Genomic DNA, 21,165 nt, shown 5'->3' on the forward strand with positions numbered 1-21,165 from the left:
CAGCGCGTTTGTTTAAACTTTCTCCTCCAATTCGTTGCAATTGTACAAGCGTTTCTCGTTCATCCGACTGGAGCGTAACGCTTTATATGTTAATATTTCTGGTCTCCTTGGGAGTAGAAAGTCTGTTCATGGCTCTTTTGAAAGGGATGCATCTCCCCTGTAATCGCCTTCGAGCGGCACGCGGATCGAACCCACGTTTTTCACGCTACGATTTTTTTTAAATGTGTTGCGCGGCAGAGAAAAGACGCGCGCCGGACGTATTTGCGGCTTAATATCTCTTGTCTCATTGGGTGTAGAAAGTCTGTTCATGGCTCTTTGGAAAGGGCTGCATCTCCCCTGTAATCGCCTTCGAGCGGCACGCGGATCGAACCCACGGTTTTCAAGCTATGATTTTTTTAAATGTGGTGCGCGGCGGAGGAAATGCGCGCGTCGGACGTCATTTCGGCTTAATATCTCTTGTCTCCTTGGGAGTAGAAAGTCTTTTCATGGCTCTTTGGAAAGGGCTGCATCTCCGCTGTAATCGCCTTCGAGCGGCACGCGGATCGAACCCACGGTTTTCACGCTATGATTTTTTTAAATGTGGTGAGCGGCGGAGAAAATGCGCGCGTCGGACGTCATTTCGGCTTAATATCTATTGTCTCCTTGGGAGTAGAAAGTCTTTTCATGGCTCTTTGGAAAGGTTTGCATCTCCCTTGTAATCGCCTTTAAGCGGCACGCGGATTGGACCCACCGTTCTTCCGATACGATTTTTTAAATGTGGTGCGCGGCGTAGAAAAGACGCGCGTAGGACGTATTTGCGGCTTAATATCTTTGGGCTCCTTGGGAGTAGGAAGTCTGTTCATGCCTCTTTGGAAAGGGCTGCATCTCCCCTGTAATCGCCTTCGAGCGGCACGCGGATCGAACCCACGGTTTTCGCGCTATGATTTTTTTAAATGTGGTGCGCGGCGGAGGAAATGCGCGCGTCGGACGTCATTTCGGCTTAATATCTCTTGTCTCCTTGGGAGTAGAAAGTCTTTTCATGGTTCTTTGGAAAGGGCTGCATCTCCCCTGTAATCGCCTTCGCGCGGCACGCGGATCGGGACCATCCTTATCACGCTACGATTTTTTAATGCCGACAGGGACGGGCCGAAAGCTTGGCAGGTGGCGTTCGTTAGGAAAAGTCATGGACGTGATGCGGACCGAGTTGCAGGCCATTTGGACCTGGCCCGGCCTAGATGTGAGCCTTCAAAGTCAGCGCGTTTGTTTAAACTTTCTCCTCCAATTCGTTGCAATTGTACAAGCGTTTCTCGCTCATCCGACTGGAGCGTAACGCTTTATCTGTTAATATCTCTGGTCTCCTTGGGAGTAGAAAGTCTGTTCATGGCTCTTTGGAAAGGGATGCATCTCCCCTGTAATCGCCTTTAAGCGGCACGCGGATCGGACCCACCGTTCTCACGCTACGATTTTTTAAACGTGGTGCGCGTCGGAGAAAATGCGCGTAATATCTCTTGTCTCCTTGGGAGTAGAAAGTCTGTTCATGGCTCTTTGGAAAGGGCTGTATCTCCCCTGTAATCGCCTTCGAGCGGCACGCGCATCGGAACCATCGTTATCACGCTACGATTTTTTAATGCCGCCAGGGACGGGCCGAAAGCGTGGCAGGTGGCGTTCGTTAGGGACAGTCATGGAGGTGATGCGCACCGAGTTGCACGCCATTTGGAGTTGGCCCGGCCTAGATGTGAGCGTTCAAAGTCAGCGCGTTTGTTTAAACTTTCTCCTCCAATTCGTTGCAATTGTACAAACGTTTCTCGTTCATCCGACTGGAGCGTAATGCTTTATATGTTAATATTTCTGGTCTCCTTGGGAGTAGAAAGTCTGTTCATGGCTCTTTTGAAAGGGATGCATCTCCCCTGTAATCGCCTTCGAGCGGCACGCGGATCGAACCCACGTTTTTCACGCTACGATTTTTTTTAAATGTGTTGCGCGGCGGAGAAAAGACGCGCGCCGGACGTATTTGCGGCTTAATATCTCTTGTCTCATTGGGTGTAGAAAGTCTGTTCATGGCTCTTTGGAAAGGGCTGCATCTCCCCTGTAATCGCCTTCGAGCGGCACGCGGATCGAACCCACGGTTTTCAAGCTATGATTTTTTTAAATGTGGTGCGCGGCGGAGGAAATGCGCGCGTCGGACGTCATTTCGGCTTAATATCTCTTGTCTCCTTGGGAGTAGAAAGTCTTTTCATGGCTCTTTGGAAAGGGCTGCATCTCCGCTGTAATCGCCTTCGAGCGGCACGCGGATCGAACCCACGGTTTTCACGCTATGATTTTTTTAAATGTGGTGAGCGGCGGAGAAAATTCGCGCGTCGGACGTCATTTCGGCTTAATATCTATTGTCTCCTTGGGAGTAGAAAGTCTTTTCATGGCTCTTTGGAAAGGTTTGCATCTCCCTTGTAATCGCCTTTAAGCGGCACGCGGATTGGACCCACCGTTCTTCCGATACGATTTTTTAAATGTGGTGCGCGGCGTAGAAAAGACGCGCGTAGGACGTATTTGCGGCTTAATATCTTTGGGCTCCTTGGGAGTAGGAAGTCTGTTCATGCCTCTTTGGAAAGGGCTGCATCTCCCCTGTAATCGCCTTCGAGCGGCACGCGGATCGAACCCACGGTTTTCACGCTATGATTTTTTTAAATGTGGTGCGCGGCGGAGGAAATGCGCGCGTCGGACGTCATTTCGGCTTAATATCTCTTGTCTCCTTGGGAGTAGAAAGTCTTTTCATGGCTCTTTGGAAAGGGCTGCATCTCCCCTGTAATCGCCTTTAAGCGGCACGCGGATCGAACCCACGGTTTTCACGCTACGATTTTTTTTAAATGTGTTGCGCGTCGGAGAAAATGCGCGCGTCGGACGTCATTGCGGCTTAATATCTCTTGTCTCCTTGGGAGTAGAAAGTCTTTTCATGGCTCTTTGGAAAGGGCTGCATCTCCGCTGTAATCGCCTTCGAGCGGCACGCGGATCGAACACACGGTTTTCACGCTATGATTTTTTTAAATGTGGTGCGCGTCGGAGAAAATGCGCGCGTCGGACGTCATTTCGGCTTAATATCTATTGTCTCCTTGGGAGTAGAAAGTCTTTTCATGGCTCTTTGGAAAGGTTTGCATCTCCCTTGTAATCGCCTTTAAGCGGCACGCGGATTGGACCCACCGTTCTTCCGATACGATTTTTTAAATGTGGTGCGCGGCGTAGAAAAGACGCGCGTAGGACGTATTTGCGGCTTAATATCTTTGGGCTCCTTGGGAGTAGGAAGTCTGTTCATGCCTCTTTGGAAAGGGCTGCATCTCCCCTGTAATCGCCTTCGAGCGGCACGTGGATCGAACCCACGGTTTTCACGCTATGATTTTTTTTAAATGTGCTGCGCGGCGGAGAAAATGCGCGCGTCGGACGTCATTGCGGCTTAATATCTCTTGTCTCCTTGGGAGTAGAAAGTCTTTTCATGGTTCTTTGGAAAGGGCTGCATCTCCCCTGTAATCGCCTTCGCGCGGCACGCGGATCGGAACCATCCTTATCACGCTACGATTTTTTAATGCCGACAGGGACGAGCCGAAAGCTTGGCAGGTGGCGTTCGTTAGGAAAAGTCATGGACGTGATGCGGACCGAGTTGCAGGCCATTTGGACCTGGCCCGGCCTAGATGTGAGCCTTCAAAGTCAGCGCGTTTGTTTAAACTTTCTCCTCCAATTCGTTGCAATTGTACAAGCGTTTCTCGCTCATCCGACTGGAGCGTAACGCTTTATCTGTTAATATCTCTGGTCTCCTTGGGAGTAGAAAGTCTGTTCATGGCTCTTTGGAAAGGGATGCATCTCCCCTGTAATCGCCTTTAAGCGGCACGCGGATCGGACCCACCGTTCTCACGCTACGATTTTTTAAACGTGGTGCGCGTCGGAGAAAATGTGCGTAATATCTCTTGTCTCCTTGGGAGTAGAAAGTCTGTTCATGGCTCTTTGGAAAGGGCTGTATCTCCCCTGTAATCGCCTTCGAGCGGCACGCGCATCGGAACCATCGTTATCACGCTACGATTTTTTAATGCCGCCAGGGACGGGCCGAAAGCGTGGCAGGTGGCGTTCGTTAGGGACAGTCATGGAGGTGATGCGCACCGAGTTGCACGCCATTTGGAGTTGGCCCGGCCTAGATGTGAGCGTTCAAAGTCAGCGCGTTTGTTTAAACTTTCTCCTCCAATTCGTTGCAATTGTACAAGCGTTTCTCGTTCATCCGACTGGAGCGTAACGCTTTATATGTTAATATTTCTGGTCTCCTTGGGAGTAGAAAGTCCGTTCATGGCTCTTTTGAAAGGGATGCATCTCCCCTGTAATCGCCTTCGAGCGGCACGCGGATCGAACCCACGTTTTTCACGCTACGATTTTTTTTAAATGTGTTGCGCGACAGAGAAAAGACGCGCGCCGGACGTATTTGCGGCTTAATATCTTTTGTCTCATTGGGTGTAGAAAGTCTGTTCATGGCTCTTTGGAAAGGGCTGCATCTCCCCTGTAATCGCCTTCGAGCGGCACGCGGATCGAACCCACGGTTTTCAAGCTATGATTTTTTTAAATGTGGTGCGAGGCGGAGGAAATGCGCGCGTCGGACGTCATTTCGGCTTAATATCTCTTGTCTCCTTGGGAGTAGAAAGTCTTTTCATGGCTCTTTGGAAAGGGCTGCATCTCCGCTGTAATCGCCTTCGAGCGGCACGCGGATCGAACCCACGGTTTTCACGCTATGATTTTTTTAAATGTGGTGAGCGGCGGAGAAAATGCGCGCGTCGGACGTCATTTCGGCTTAATATCTATTGTCTCCTTGGGAGTAGAAAGTCTTTTCATGGTTCTTTGGAAAGGGCTGCATCTCCCCTGTAATCGCCTTCGCGCGGCACGCGGATCGGAACCATCCTTATCACGCTACGATTTTTTAATGCCGACAGGGACGGGCCGAAAGCTTGGCAGGTGGCGTTCGTTAGGAAAAGTCATGGACGTGATGCGGACCGAGTTGCAGGCCATTTGGACCTGGCCCGGCCTAGATGTGAGCCTTCAAAGTCAGCGCGTTTGTTTAAACTTTCTCCTCCAATTCGTTGCAATTGTACAAGCGTTTCTCGCTCATCCGACTGGAGCGTAACGCTTTATCTGTTAATATCTCTGGTCTCCTTGGGAGTAGAAAGTCTGTTCATGGCTCTTTGGAAAGGGATGCATCTCCCCTGTAATCGCCTTTAAGCGGCACGCGGATCGGACCCACCGTTCTCACGCTACGATTTTTTAAACGTGGTGCGCGTCGGAGAAAATGTGCGTAATATCTCTTGTCTCCTTGGGAGTAGAAAGTCTGTTCATGGCTCTTTGGAAAGGGCTGTATCTCCCCTGTAATCGCCTTCGAGCGGCACGCGCATCGGAACCATCGTTATCACGCTACGATTTTTTAATGCCGCCAGGGACGGGCCGAAAGCGTGGCAGGTGGCGTTCGTTAGGGACAGTCATGGAGGTGATGCGCACCGAGTTGCACGCCATTTGGAGTTGGCCCGGCCTAGATGTGAGCGTTCAAAGTCAGCGCGTTTGTTTAAACTTTCTCCTCCAATTCGTTGCAATTGTACAAGCGTTTCTCGTTCATCCGACTGGAGCGTAACGCTTTATATGTTAATATTTCTGGTCTCCTTGGGAGTAGAAAGTCTGTTCATGGCTCTTTTGAAAGGGATGCATCTCCCCTGTAATCGCCTTCGAGCGGCACGCGGATCGAACCCACGTTTTTCACGCTACGATTTTTTTTAAATGTGTTGCGCGGCAGAGAAAAGACGCGCGCCGGACGTATTTGCGGCTTAATATCTCTTGTCTCATTGGGTGTAGAAAGTCTGTTCATGGCTCTTTGGAAAGGGCTGCATCTCCCCTGTAATCGCCTTCGAGCGGCACGCGGATCGAACCCACGGTTTTCAAGCTATGATTTTTTTAAATGTGGTGCGCGGCGGAGGAAATGCGCGCGTCGGACGTCATTTCGGCTTAATATCTCTTGTCTCCTTGGGAGTAGAAAGTCTTTTCATGGCTCTTTGGAAAGGGCTGCATCTCCGCTGTAATCGCCTTCGAGCGGCACGCGGATCGAACCCACGGTTTTCACGCTATGATTTTTTTAAATGTGGTGAGCGGCGGAGAAAATGCGCGCGTCGGACGTCATTTCGGCTTAATATCTATTGTCTCCTTGGGAGTAGAAAGTCTTTTCATGGCTCTTTGGAAAGGTTTGCATCTCCCTTGTAATCGCCTTTAAGCGGCACGCGGATTGGACCCACCGTTCTTCCGATACGATTTTTTAAATGTGGTGCGCGGCGTAGAAAAGACGCGCGTAGGACGTATTTGCGGCTTAATATCTTTGGGCTCCTTGGGAGTAGGAAGTCTGTTCATGCCTCTTTGGAAAGGGCTGCATCTCCCCTGTAATCGCCTTCGAGCGGCACGCGGATCGAACCCACGGTTTTCGCGCTATGATTTTTTTAAATGTGGTGCGCGGCGGAGGAAATGCGCGCGTCGGACGTCATTTCGGCTTAATATCTCTTGTCTCCTTGGGAGTAGAAAGTCTTTTCATGGTTCTTTGGAAAGGGCTGCATCTCCCCTGTAATCGCCTTCGCGCGGCACGCGGATCGGGACCATCCTTATCACGCTACGATTTTTTAATGCCGACAGGGACGGGCCGAAAGCTTGGCAGGTGGCGTTCGTTAGGAAAAGTCATGGACGTGATGCGGACCGAGTTGCAGGCCATTTGGACCTGGCCCGGCCTAGATGTGAGCCTTCAAAGTCAGCGCGTTTGTTTAAACTTTCTCCTCCAATTCGTTGCAATTGTACAAGCGTTTCTCGCTCATCCGACTGGAGCGTAACGCTTTATCTGTTAATATCTCTGGTCTCCTTGGGAGTAGAAAGTCTGTTCATGGCTCTTTGGAAAGGGATGCATCTCCCCTGTAATCGCCTTTAAGCGGCACGCGGATCGGACCCACCGTTCTCACGCTACGATTTTTTAAACGTGGTGCGCGTCGGAGAAAATGCGCGTAATATCTCTTGTCTCCTTGGAAGTAGAAAGTCTGTTCATGGCTCTTTGGAAAGGGCTGTATCTCCCCTGTAATCGCCTTCGAGCGGCACGCGCATCGGAACCATCGTTATCACGCTACGATTTTTTAATGCCGCCAGGGACGGGCCGAAAGCGTGGCAGGTGGCGTTCGTTAGGGACAGTCATGGAGGTGATGCGCACCGAGTTGCACGCCATTTGGAGTTGGCCCGGCCTAGATGTGAGCGTTCAAAGTCAGCGCGTTTGTTTAAACTTTCTCCTCCAATTCGTTGCAATTGTACAAACGTTTCTCGTTCATCCGACTGGAGCGTAATGCTTTATATGTTAATATTTCTGGTCTCCTTGGGAGTAGAAAGTCTGTTCATGGCTCTTTTGAAAGGGATGCATCTCCCCTGTAATCGCCTTCGAGCGGCACGCGGATCGAACCCACGTTTTTCACGCTACGATTTTTTTTAAATGTGTTGCGCGGCGGAGAAAAGACGCGCGCCGGACGTATTTGCGGCTTAATATCTCTTGTCTCATTGGGTGTAGAAAGTCTGTTCATGGCTCTTTGGAAAGGGCTGCATCTCCCCTGTAATCGCCTTCGAGCGGCACGCGGATCGAACCCACGGTTTTCAAGCTATGATTTTTTTAAATGTGGTGCGCGGCGGAGGAAATGCGCGCGTCGGACGTCATTTCGGCTTAATATCTCTTGTCTCCTTGGGAGTAGAAAGTCTTTTCATGGCTCTTTGGAAAGGGCTGCATCTCCGCTGTAATCGCCTTCGAGCGGCACGCGGATCGAACCCACGGTTTTCACGCTATGATTTTTTTAAATGTGGTGAGCGGCGGAGAAAATGCGCGCGTCGGACGTCATTTCGGCTTAATATCTATTGTCTCCTTGGGAGTAGAAAGTCTTTTCATGGCTCTTTGGAAAGGTTTGCATCTCCCTTGTAATCGCCTTTAAGCGGCACGCGGATTGGACCCACCGTTCTTCCGATACGATTTTTTAAATGTGGTGCGCGGCGTAGAAAAGACGCGCGTAGGACGTATTTGCGGCTTAATATCTTTGGGCTCCTTGGGAGTAGGAAGTCTGTTCATGCCTCTTTGGAAAGGGCTGCATCTCCCCTGTAATCGCCTTCGAGCGGCACGCGGATCGAACCCACGGTTTTCACGCTATGATTTTTTTAAATGTGGTGCGCGGCGGAGGAAATGCGCGCGTCGGACGTCATTTCGGCTTAATATCTCTTGTCTCCTTGGGAGTAGAAAGTCTTTTCATGGCTCTTTGGAAAGGGCTGCATCTCCCCTGTAATCGCCTTTAAGCGGCACGCGGATCGAACCCACGGTTTTCACGCTACGATTTTTTTTAAATGTGTTGCGCGTCGGAGAAAATGCGCGCGTCGGACGTCATTGCGGCTTAATATCTCTTGTCTCCTTGGGAGTAGAAAGTCTTTTCATGGCTCTTTGGAAAGGGCTGCATCTCCGCTGTAATCGCCTTCGAGCGGCACGCGGATCGAACACACGGTTTTCACGCTATGATTTTTTTAAATGTGGTGCGCGTCGGAGAAAATGCGCGCGTCGGACGTCATTTCGGCTTAATATCTATTGTCTCCTTGGGAGTAGAAAGTCTTTTCATGGCTCTTTGGAAAGGTTTGCATCTCCCTTGTAATCGCCTTTAAGCGGCACGCGGATTGGACCCACCGTTCTTCCGATACGATTTTTTAAATGTGGTGCGCGGCGTAGAAAAGACGCGCGTAGGACGTATTTGCGGCTTAATATCTTTGGGCTCCTTGGGAGTAGGAAGTCTGTTCATGCCTCTTTGGAAAGGGCTGCATCTCCCCTGTAATCGCCTTCGAGCGGCACGTGGATCGAACCCACGGTTTTCACGCTATGATTTTTTTAAATGTGCTGCGCGGCGGAGAAAATGCGCGCGTCGGACGTCATTGCGGCTTAATATCTCTTGTCTCCTTGGGAGTAGAAAGTCTTTTCATGGTTCTTTGGAAAGGGCTGCATCTCCCCTGTAATCGCCTTCGCGCGGCACGCGGATCGGAACCATCCTTATCACGCTACGATTTTTTAATGCCGACAGGGACGAGCCGAAAGCTTGGCAGGTGGCGTTCGTTAGGAAAAGTCATGGACGTGATGCGGACCGAGTTGCAGGCCATTTGGACCTGGCCCGGCCTAGATGTGAGCCTTCAAAGTCAGCGCGTTTGTTTAAACTTTCTCCTCCAATTCGTTGCAATTGTACAAGCGTTTCTCGCTCATCCGACTGGAGCGTAACGCTTTATCTGTTAATATCTCTGGTCTCCTTGGGAGTAGAAAGTCTGTTCATGGCTCTTTGGAAAGGGATGCATCTCCCCTGTAATCGCCTTTAAGCGGCACGCGGATCGGACCCACCGTTCTCACGCTACGATTTTTTAAACGTGGTGCGCGTCGGAGAAAATGTGCGTAATATCTCTTGTCTCCTTGGGAGTAGAAAGTCTGTTCATGGCTCTTTGGAAAGGGCTGTATCTCCCCTGTAATCGCCTTCGAGCGGCACGCGCATCGGAACCATCGTTATCACGCTACGATTTTTTAATGCCGCCAGGGACGGGCCGAAAGCGTGGCAGGTGGCGTTCGTTAGGGACAGTCATGGAGGTGATGCGCACCGAGTTGCACGCCATTTGGAGTTGGCCCGGCCTAGATGTGAGCGTTCAAAGTCAGCGCGTTTGTTTAAACTTTCTCCTCCAATTCGTTGCAATTGTACAAGCGTTTCTCGTTCATCCGACTGGAGCGTAACGCTTTATATGTTAATATTTCTGGTCTCCTTGGGAGTAGAAAGTCCGTTCATGGCTCTTTTGAAAGGGATGCATCTCCCCTGTAATCGCCTTCGAGCGGCACGCGGATCGAACCCACGTTTTTCACGCTACGATTTTTTTTAAATGTGTTGCGCGGCAGAGAAAAGACGCGCGCCGGACGTATTTGCGGCTTAATATCTTTTGTCTCATTGGGTGTAGAAAGTCTGTTCATGGCTCTTTGGAAAGGGCTGCATCTCCCCTGTAATCGCCTTCGAGCGGCACGCGGATCGAACCCACGGTTTTCAAGCTATGATTTTTTTAAATGTGGTGCGAGGCGGAGGAAATGCGCGCGTCGGACGTCATTTCGGCTTAATATCTCTTGTCTCCTTGGGAGTAGAAAGTCTTTTCATGGCTCTTTGGAAAGGGCTGCATCTCCGCTGTAATCGCCTTCGAGCGGCACGCGGATCGAACCCACGGTTTTCACGCTATGATTTTTTTAAATGTGGTGAGCGGCGGAGAAAATGCGCGCGTCGGACGTCATTTCGGCTTAATATCTATTGTCTCCTTGGGAGTAGAAAGTCTTTTCATGGTTCTTTGGAAAGGGCTGCATCTCCCCTGTAATCGCCTTCGCGCGGCACGCGGATCGGAACCATCCTTATCACGCTACGATTTTTTAATGCCGACAGGGACGGGCCGAAAGCTTGGCAGGTGGCGTTCGTTAGGAAAAGTCATGGACGTGATGCGGACCGAGTTGCAGGCCATTTGGACCTGGCCCGGCCTAGATGTGAGCCTTCAAAGTCAGCGCGTTTGTTTAAACTTTCTCCTCCAATTCGTTGCAATTGTACAAGCGTTTCTCGCTCATCCGACTGGAGCGTAACGCTTTATCTGTTAATATCTCTGGTCTCCTTGGGAGTAGAAAGTCTGTTCATGGCTCTTTGGAAAGGGATGCATCTCCCCTGTAATCGCCTTTAAGCGGCACGCGGATCGGACCCACCGTTCTCACGCTACGATTTTTTAAACGTGGTGCGCGTCGGAGAAAATGCGCGTAATATCTCTTGTCTCCTTGGGAGTAGAAAGTCTGTTCATGGCTCTTTGTAAAGGGCTGTATCTCCCCTGTAATCGCCTTCGAGCGGCACGCGCATCGGAACCATCGTTATCACGCTACGATTTTTTAATGCCGCCAGGGACGGGCCGAAAGCGTGGCAGGTGGCGTTCGTTAGGGACAGTCATGGAGGTGATGCGCACCGAGTTGCACGCCATTTGGAGTTGGCCCGGCCTAGATGTGAGCGTTCAAAGTCAGCGCGTTTGTTTAAACTTTCTCCTCCAATTCGTTGCAATTGTACAAGCGTTTCTCGTTCATCCGACTGGAGCGTAACGCTTTATATGTTAATATTTCTGGTCTCCTTGGGAGTAGAAAGTCTGTTCATGGCTCTTTTGAAAGGGATGCATCTCCCCTGTAATCGCCTTCGAGCGGCACGCGGATCGAACCCACGTTTTTCACGCTACGATTTTTTTTAAATGTGTTGCGCGGCAGAGAAAAGACGCGCGCCGGACGTATTTGCGGCTTAATATCTCTTGTCTCATTGGGTGTAGAAAGTCTGTTCATGGCTCTTTGGAAAGGGCTGCATCTCCCCTGTAATCGCCTTCGAGCGGCACGCGGATCGAACCCACGGTTTTCAAGCTATGATTTTTTTAAATGTGGTGCGCGGCGGAGGAAATGCGCGCGTCGGACGTCATTTCGGCTTAATATCTCTTGTCTCCTTGGGAGTAGAAAGTCTTTTCATGGCTCTTTGGAAACGGCTGCATCTCCGCTGTAATCGCCTTCGAGCGGCACGCGGATCGAACCCACGGTTTTCACGCTATGATTTTTTTAAATGTGGTGAGCGGCGGAGAAAATGCGCGCGTCGGACGTCATTTCGGCTTAATATCTATTGTCTCCTTGGGAGTAGAAAGTCTTTTCATGGCTCTTTGGAAAGGTTTGCATCTCCCTTGTAATCGCCTTTAAGCGGCACGCGGATTGGACCCACCGTTCTTCCGATACGATTTTTTAAATGTGGTGCGCGGCGTAGAAAAGACGCGCGTAGGACGTATTTGCGGCTTAATATCTTTGGGCTCCTTGGGAGTAGGAAGTCTGTTCATGCCTCTTTGGAAAGGGCTGCATCTCCCCTGTAATCGCCTTCGAGCGGCACGCGGATCGAACCCACGGTTTTCACGCTATGATTTTTTTAAATGTGGTGCGCGGCGGAGGAAATGCGCGCGTCGGACGTCATTTCGGCTTAATATCTCTTGTCTCCTTGGGAGTAGAAAGTCTTTTCATGGCTCTTTGGAAAGGGCTGCATCTCCGCTGTAATCGCCTTCGAGCGGCACGCGGATCGAACCCACGGTTTTCACGCTATGATTTTTTTAAATGTGGTGCGCGGCGGAGAAAATGCGCGCGTCGGACGTCATTTCGGCTTAATATCTATTGTCTCCTTGGGAGTAGAAAGTCTTTTCATGGCTCTTTGGAAAGGTTTGCATCTCCCTTGTAATCGCCTTTAAGCGGCACGCGGATTGGACCCACCGTTCTTCCGATACGATTTTTTAAATGTGGTGCGCGGCGTAGAAAAGACGCGCGTAGGACGTATTTGCGGCTTAATATCTTTGGGCTCCTTGGGAGTAGGAAGTCTGTTCATGCCTCTTTGGAAAGGGCTGCATCTCCTCTGTAATCGCCTTCGAGCGGCACGCGGATCGAACCCACGGTTTTCACGCTATGATTTTTTTAAATGTGGTGCGCGGCGGAGGAAATGCGCGCGTCGGACGTCATTTCGGCTTAATATCTCTTGTCTCCTTGGGAGTAGAAAGTCTTTTCATGGCTCTTTGGAAAGGGCTGCATCTCCCCTGTAATCGCCTTTAAGCAGCACGCGGATCGGACCCACCGTTCTCACGCTACGATTTTTTAAACGTGGTGCGCGTCGGAGAAAATGCGCGTAATATCTCTTGTCTCCTTGGGAGTAGAAAGTCTGTTCATGGCTCTTTGGAAAGGGCTGTATCTCCCCTGTAATCGCCTTTGAGCGGCACGCGCATCGGAACCATCGTTATCACGCTACGATTTTTTAATGCCGCCAGGGATAGGCCGAAAGCGTGGCAGGTGGCGTTCGTTAGGGACAGTCATGGAGGTGATGCACACCGAGTTGCACGCCATTTGGAGTTGGCCCGGCCTAGATGTGAGCGTTCAAAGTCAGCGCGTTTGTTTAAACTTTCTCCTCCAATTCGTTGCAATTGTACAAGCGTTTCTCGTTCATCCGACTGGAGCGTAACGCTTTATATGTTAATATTTCTGGTCTCCTTGGGAGTAGAAAGTCTGTTCATGGCTCTTTTGAAAGGGATGCATCTCCCCTGTAATCGCCTTCGAGCGGCACGCGGATCGAACCCACGTTTTTCACGCTACGATTTTTTTTAAATGTGTTGCGCGGCGGAGAAAAGACGCGCGCCGGACGTATTTGCGGCTTAATATCTCTTGTCTCATTGGGTGTAGAAAGTCTGTTCATGGCTCTTTGGAAAGGGCTGCATCTCCCCTGTAATCGCCTTCGAGCGGCACGCGGATCGAACCCACGGTTTTCAAGCTATGATTTTTTTAAATGTGGTGCGCGGCGGAGGAAATGCGCGCGTCGGACGTCATTTCGGCTTAATATCTCTTGTCTCCTTGGGAGTAGAAAGTCTTTTCATGGCTCTTTGGAAAGGGCTGCATCTCCGCTGTAATCGCCTTCGAGCGGCACGCGGATCGAACCCACGGTTTTCACGCTATGATTTTTTTAAATGTGGTGAGCGGCGGAGAAAATGCGCGCGTCGGACGTCATTTCGGCTTAATATCTATTGTCTCCTTGGGAGTAGAAAGTCTTTTCATGGCTCTTTGGAAAGGTTTGCATCTCCCTTGTAATCGCCTTTAAGCGGCACGCGGATTGGACCCACCGTTCTTCCGATACGATTTTTTAAATGTGGTGCGCGGCGTAGAAAAGACGCGCGTAGGACGTATTTGCGGCTTAATATCTTTGGGCTCCTTGGGAGTAGGAAGTCTGTTCATGCCTCTTTGGAAAGGGCTGCATCTCCCCTGTAATCGCCTTCGAGCGGCACGCGGATCGAACCCACGGTTTTCACGCTATGATTTTTTTAAATGTGGTGCGCGGCGGAGGAAATGCGCGCGTCGGACGTCATTTCGGCTTAATATCTCTTGTCTCCTTGGGAGTAGAAAGTCTTTTCATGGCTCTTTGGAAAGGGCTGCATCTCCCCTGTAATCGCCTTTAAGCGGCACGCGGATCGAACCCACGGTTTTCACGCTACGATTTTTTTTAAATGTGTTGCGCGTCGGAGAAAATGCGCGCGTCGGACGTCATTGCGGCTTAATATCTCTTGTCTCCTTGGGAGTAGAAAGTCTTTTCATGGCTCTTTGGAAAGGGCTGCATCTCCGCTGTAATCGCCTTCGAGCGGCACGCGGATCGAACCCACGGTTTTCACGCTATGATTTTTTTAAATGTGGTGCGCGTCGGAGAAAATGCGCGCGTCGGACGTCATTTCGGCTTAATATCTATTGTCTCCTTGGGAGTAGAAAGTCTTTTCATGGCTCTTTGGAAAGGTTTGCATCTCCCTTGTAATCGCCTTTAAGCGGCACGCGGATTGGACCCACCGTTCTTCCGATACGATTTTTTAAATGTGGTGCGCGGCGTAGAAAAGACGCGCGTAGGACGTATTTGCGGCTTAATATCTTTTGGCTCCTTGGGAGTAGGAAGTCTGTTCATGCCTCTTTGGAAAGGGCTGCATCTCCCCTGTAATCGCCTTCGAGCGGCACGTGGATCGAACCCACGGTTTTCACGCTATGATTTTTTTAAATGTGCTGCGCGGCGGAGAAAATGCGCGCGTCGGACGTCATTGCGGCTTAATATCTCTTGTCTCCTTGGGAGTAGAAAGTCTTTTCATGGTTCTTTGGAAAGGGCTGCATCTCCCCTGTAATCGCCTTCGCGCGGCACGCGGATCGGAACCATCCTTATCACGCTACGATTTTTTAATGCCGACAGGGACGAGCCGAAAGCTTGGCAGGTGGCGTTCGTTAGGAAAAGTCATGGACGTGATGCGGACCGAGTTGCAGGCCATTTGGACCTGGCCCGGCCTAGATGTGAGCCTTCAAAGTCAGCGCGTTTGTTTAAACTTTCTCCTCCAATTCGTTGCAATTGTACAAGCGTTTCTCGCTCATCCGACTGGAGCGTAACGCTTTATCTGTTAATATCTCTGGTCTCCTTGGGAGTAGAAAGTCTGTTCATGGCTCTTTGGAAAGGGATGCATCTCCCCTGTAATCGCCTTTAAGCGGCACGCGGATCGGACCCACCGTTCTCACGCTACGATTTTTTAAACGTGGTGCGCGTCGGAGAAAATGTGCGTAATATCTCTTGTCTCCTTGGGAGTAGAAAGTCTGTTCATGGCTCTTTGGAAAGGGCTGTATCTCCCCTGTAATCGCCTTCGAGCGGCACGCGCATCGGAACCATCGTTATCACGCTACGATTTTTTAATGCCGCCAGGGACGGGCCGAAAGCGTGGCAGGTGGCGTTCGTTAGGGACAGTCATGGAGGTGATGCGCACCGAGTTGCACGCCATTTGGAGTTGGCCCGGCCTAGATGTGAGCGTTCAAAGTCAGCGCGTTTGTTTAAACTTTCTCCTCCAATTCGTTGCAATTGTACAAGCGTTTCTCGTTCATCCGACTGGAGCGTAACGCTTTATATGTTAATATTTCTGGTCTCCTTGGGAGTAGAAAGTCCGTTCATGGCTCTTTTGAAAGGGATGCATCTCCCCTGTAATCGCCTTCGAGCGGCACGCGGATCGAACCCACGTTTTTCACGCTACGATTTTTTTTAAATGTGTTGCGCGGCAGAGAAAAGACGCGCGCCGGACGTATTTGCGGCTTAATATCTCTTGTCTCATTGGGTGTAGAAAGTCTGTTCATGGCTCTTTGGAAAGGGCTGCATCTCCCCTGTAATCGCCTTCGAGCGGCACGCGGATCGAACCCACGGTTTTCAAGCTATGATTTTTTTAAATGTGGTGCGAGGCGGAGGAAATGCGCGCGTCGGACGTCATTTCGGCTTAATATCTCTTGTCTCCTTGGGAGTAGAAAGTCTTTTCATGGCTCTTTGGAAAGGGCTGCATCTCCGCTGTAATCGCCTTCGAGCGGCACGCGGATCGAACCCACGGTTTTCACGCTATGATTTTTTTAAATGTGGTGAGCGGCGGAGAAAATGCGCGCGTCGGACGTCATTTCGGCTTAATATCTATTGTCTCCTTGGGAGTAGAAAGTCTTTTCATGGCTCTTTGGAAAGGTTTGCATCTCCCTTGTAATCGCCTTTAAGCGGCACGCGGATTGGACCCACCGTTCTTCCGATACGATTTTTTAAATGTGGTGCGCGGCGTAGAAAAGACGCGCGTAGGACGTATTTGCGGCTTAATATCTTTGGGCTCCTTGGGAGTAGGAAGTCTGTTCATGCCTCTTTGGAAAGGGCTGCATCTCCCCTGTAATCGCCTTCGAGCGGCACGTGGATCGAACCCACGGTTTTCACGCTATGATTTTTTTAAATGTGCTGCGCGGCGGAGAAAATGCGCGCGTCGGACGTCATTGCGGCTTAATATCTCTTGTCTCCTTGGGAGTAGAAAGTCTTTTCATGGTTCTTTGGAAAGGGATGCATCTCCCCTGTAATCGCCTTTAAGCGGCACGCGGATCGGACCCACCGTTCTCACGCTACGATTTTTTAAATGTGGTGCGCGTCGGAGAAAATGCGCGTAATATCTCTTGTCTCCTTGGGAGTAGAAAGTCTGTTCATGGCTCTTTGGAAAGGGCTGTATCTCCCCTGTAATCGCCTTCGAGCGGCACGCGCATCGGAACCATCGTTATCACGCTACGATTTTTTAATGCCGCCAGGGACGGGCCGAAAGCGTGGCAGGTGGCGTTCGTTAGGGACAGTCATGGAGGTGATGCGCACCGAGTTGCACGCCATTTGGAGTTGGCCCGGCCTAGATGTGAGCGTTCAAAGTCAGCGCGTTTGTTTAAACTTTCTCCTCCAATTCGTTGCAATTGTACAAGCGTTTCTCGTTCATCCGACTGGAGCGTAACGCTTTATATGTTAATATTTCTGGTCTCCTTGGGAGTAGAAAGTCTGTTCATGGCTCTTTTGAAAGGGATGCATCTCCCCTGTAATCGCCTTCGAGCGGCACGCGGATCGAACCCACGTTTTTCACGCTACGATTTTTTTTAAATGTGTTGCGCGGCAGAGAAAAGACGCGCGCCGGACGTATTTGCGGCTTAATATCTCTTGTCTCATTGGGTGTAGAAAGTCTGTTCATGGCTCTTTGGAAAGGGCTGCATCTCCCCTGTAATCGCCTTCGAGCGGCACGCGGATCGAACCCACGGTTTTCAAGCTATGATTTTTTTAAATGTGGTGCGCGGCGGAGGAAATGCGCGCGTCGGACGTCATTTCGGCTTAATATCTCTTGTCTCCTTGGGAGTAGAAAGTCTTTTCATGGCTCTTTGGAAAGGGCTGCATCTCCCCTGTAATCGCCTTTAAGCGGCACGCGGATCGAACCCACGGTTTTCACGCTACGATTTTTTTTAAATGTGTTGCGCGTCGGAGAAAATGCGCGCGTCGGACGTCATTGCGGCTTAATATCTCTTGTCTCCTTGGGAGTAGAAAGTCTTTTCATGGCTCTTTGGAAAGGGCTGCATCTCCGCTGTAATCGCCTTCGAGCGGCACGCGGATCGAACCCACGGTTTTCACGCTATGATTTTTTTAAATGTGGTGCGCGTCGGAGAAAATGCGCGCGTCGGACGTCATTTCGGCTTAATATCTATTGTCTCCTTGGGAGTAGAAAGTCTTTTCATGGCTCTTTGGAAAGGTTTGCATCTCCCTTGTAATCGCCTTTAAGCGGCACGCGGATTGGACCCACCGTTCTTCCGATACGATTTTTTAAATGTGGTGCGCGGCGTAGAAAAGACGCGCGTAGGACGTATTTGCGGCTTAATATCTTTTGGCTCCTTGGGAGTAGGAAGTCTGTTCATGCCTCTTTGGAAAGGGCTGCATCTCCCCTGTAATCGCCTTCGAGCGGCACGTGGATCGAACCCACGGTTTTCACGCTATGATTTTTTTAAATGTGCTGCGCGGCGGAGAAAATGCGCGCGTCGGACGTCATTGCGGCTTAATATCTCTTGTCTCCTTGGGAGTAGAAAGTCTTTTCATGGTTCTTTGGAAAGGGCTGCATCTCCCCTGTAATCGCCTTCGCGCGGCACGCGGATCGGAACCATCCTTATCACGCTACGATTTTTTAATGCCGACAGGGACGAGCCGAAAGCTTGGCAGGTGGCGTTCGTTAGGAAAAGTCATGGACGTGATGCGGACCGAGTTGCAGGCCATTTGGACCTGGCCCGGCCTAGATGTGAGCCTTCAAAGTCAGCGCGTTTGTTTAAACTTTCTCCTCCAATTCGTTGCAATTGTACAAGCGTTTCTCGCTCATCCGACTGGAGCGTAACGCTTTATCTGTTAATATCTCTGGTCTCCTTGGGAGTAGAAAGTCTGTTCATGGCTCTTTGGAAAGGGATGCATCTCCCCTGTAATCGCCTTTAAGCGGCACGCGGATCGGACCCACCGTTCTCACGCTACGATTTTTTAAACGTGGTGCGCGTCGGAGAAAATGTGCGTAATATCTCTTGTCTCCTTGGGAGTAGAAAGTCTGTTCATGGCTCTTTGGAAAGGGCTGTATCTCCCCTGTAATCGCCTTCGAGCGGCACGCGCATCGGAACCATCGTTATCACGCTACGATTTTTTAATGCCGCCAGGGACGGGCCGAAAGCGTGGCAGGTGGCGTTCGTTAGGGACAGTCATGGAGGTGATGCGCACCGAGTTGCACGCCATTTGGAGTTGGCCCGGCCTAGATGTGAGCGTTCAAAGTCAGCGCGTTTGTTTAAACTTTCTCCTCCAATTCGTTGCAATTGTACAAGCGTTTCTCGTTCATCCGACTGGAGCGTAACGCTTTATATGTTAATATTTCTGGTCTCCTTGGGAGTAGAAAGTCCGTTCATGGCTCTTTTGAAAGGGATGCATCTCCCCTGTAATCGCCTTCGAGCGGCACGCGGATCGAACCCACGTTTTTCACGCTACGATTTTTTTTAAATGTGTTGCGCGGCAGAGAAAAGACGCGCGCCGGACGTATTTGCGGCTTAATATCTCTTGTCTCATTGGGTGTAGAAAGTCTGTTCATGGCTCTTTGGAAAGGGCTGCATCTCCCCTGTAATCGCCTTCGAGCGGCACGCGGATCGAACCCACGGTTTTCAAGCTATGATTTTTTTAAATGTGGTGCGAGGCGGAGGAAATGCGCGCGTCGGACGTCATTTCGGCTTAATATCTCTTGTCTCCTTGGGAGTAGAAAGTCTTTTCATGGCTCTTTGGAAAGGGCTGCATCTCCGCTGTAATCGCCTTCGAGCGGCACGCGGATCGAACCCACGGTTTTCACGCTATGATTTTTTTAAATGTGGTGAGCGGCGGAGAAAATGCGCGCGTCGGACGTCATTTCGGCTTAATATCTATTGTCTCCTTGGGAGTAGAAAGTCTTTTCATGGCTCTTTGGAAAGGTTTGCATCTCCCTTGTAATCGCCTTTAAGCGGCACGCGGATTGGACCCACCGTTCTTCCGATACGATTTTTTAAATGTGGTGCGCGGCGTAGAAAAGACGCGCGTAGGACGTATTTGCGGCTTAATATCTTTGGGCTCCTTGGGAGTAGGAAGTCTGTTCATGCCTCTTTGGAAAGGGCTGCATCTCCCCTGTAATCGCCTTCGAGCGGCACGTGGATCGAACCCACGGTTTTCACGCTATGATTTTTTTAAATGTGCTGCGCGGCGGAGAAAATGCGCGCGTCGGACGTCATTGCGGCTTAATATCTCTTGTCTCCTTGGGAGTAGAAAGTCTTTTCATGGTTCTTTGGAAAGGGATGCATCTCCCCTGTAATCGCCTTTAAGCGGCACGCGGATCGGACCCACCGTTCTCACGCTACGATTTTTTAAATGTGGTGCGCGTCGGAGAAAATGCGCGTAATATCTCTTGTCTCCTTGGGAGTAGAAAGTCTGTTCATGGCTCTTTGGAAAGGGCTGTATCTCCCCTGTAATCGCCTTCGAGCGGCACGCGCATCGGAACCATCGTTATCACGCTACGATTTTTTAATGCCGCCAGGGACGGGCCGAAAGCGTGGCAGGTGGCGTTCGTTAGGGACAGTCATGGAGGTGATGCGCACCGAGTTGCACGCCATTTGGAGTTGGCCCGGCCTAGATGTGAGCGTTCAAAGTCAGCGCGTTTGTTTAAACTTTCTCCTCCAATTCGTTGCAATTGTACAAGCGTTTCTCGTTCATCCGACTGGAGCGTAACGCTTTATATGTTAATATTTCTGGTCTCCTTGGGAGTAGAAAGTCTGTTCATGGCTCTTTTGAAAGGGATGCATCTCCCCTGTAATCGCCTTCGAGCGGCACGCGGATCGAACCCACGTTTTTCACGCTACGATTTTTTTTAAATGTGTTGCGCGGCAGAGAAAAGACGCGCGCCGGACGTATTTGCGGCTTAATATCTCTTGTCTCATTGGGTGTAGAAAGTCTGTTCATGGCTCTTTGGAAAGGGCTGCATCTCCCCTGTAATCGCCTTCGAGCGGCACGCGGATCGAACCCACGGTTTTCAAGCTATGATTTTTTTAAATGTGGTGCGCGGCGGAGGAAATGCGCGCGTCGGACGTCATTTCGGCTTAATATCTCTTGTCTCCTTGGGAGTAGAAAGTCTTTTCATGGCTCTTTGGAAAGGGCTGCATCTCCGCTGTAATCGCCTTCGAGCGGCACGCGGATCGAACCCACGGTTTTCACGCTATGATTTTTTTAAATGTGAGCGGCGGAGAAAATGCGCGCGTCGGACGTCATTTCGGCTTAATATCTATTGTCTCCTTGGGAGTAGAAAGTCTTTTCATGGCTCTTTGGAAAGGTTTGCATCTCCCTTGTAATCGCCTTTAAGCGGCACGCGGATTGGACCCACCGTTCTTCCGATACGATTTTTTAAATGTGGTGCGCGGCGTAGAAAAGACGCGCGTAGGACGTATTTGCGGCTTAATATCTTTGGGCTCCTTGGGAGTAGGAAGTCTGTTCATGCCTCTTTGGAAAGGGCTGCATCTCCCCTGTAATCGCCTTCGAGCGGCACGCGGATCGAACCCACGGTTTTCGCGCTATGATTTTTTTAAATGTGGTGCGCGGCGGAGGAAATGCGCGCGTCGGACGTCATTTCGGCTTAATATCTCTTGTCTCCTTGGGAGTAGAAAGTCTTTTCATGGCTCTTTGGAAA

Source organism: Electrophorus electricus, chromosome 9, assembly GCF_041902795.1.
Source record: "Electrophorus electricus isolate QZ-2024a chromosome 9, ASM4190279v1, whole genome shotgun sequence".
NCBI classification, from domain to species: domain Eukaryota; kingdom Metazoa; phylum Chordata; class Actinopteri; order Gymnotiformes; family Gymnotidae; genus Electrophorus; species Electrophorus electricus.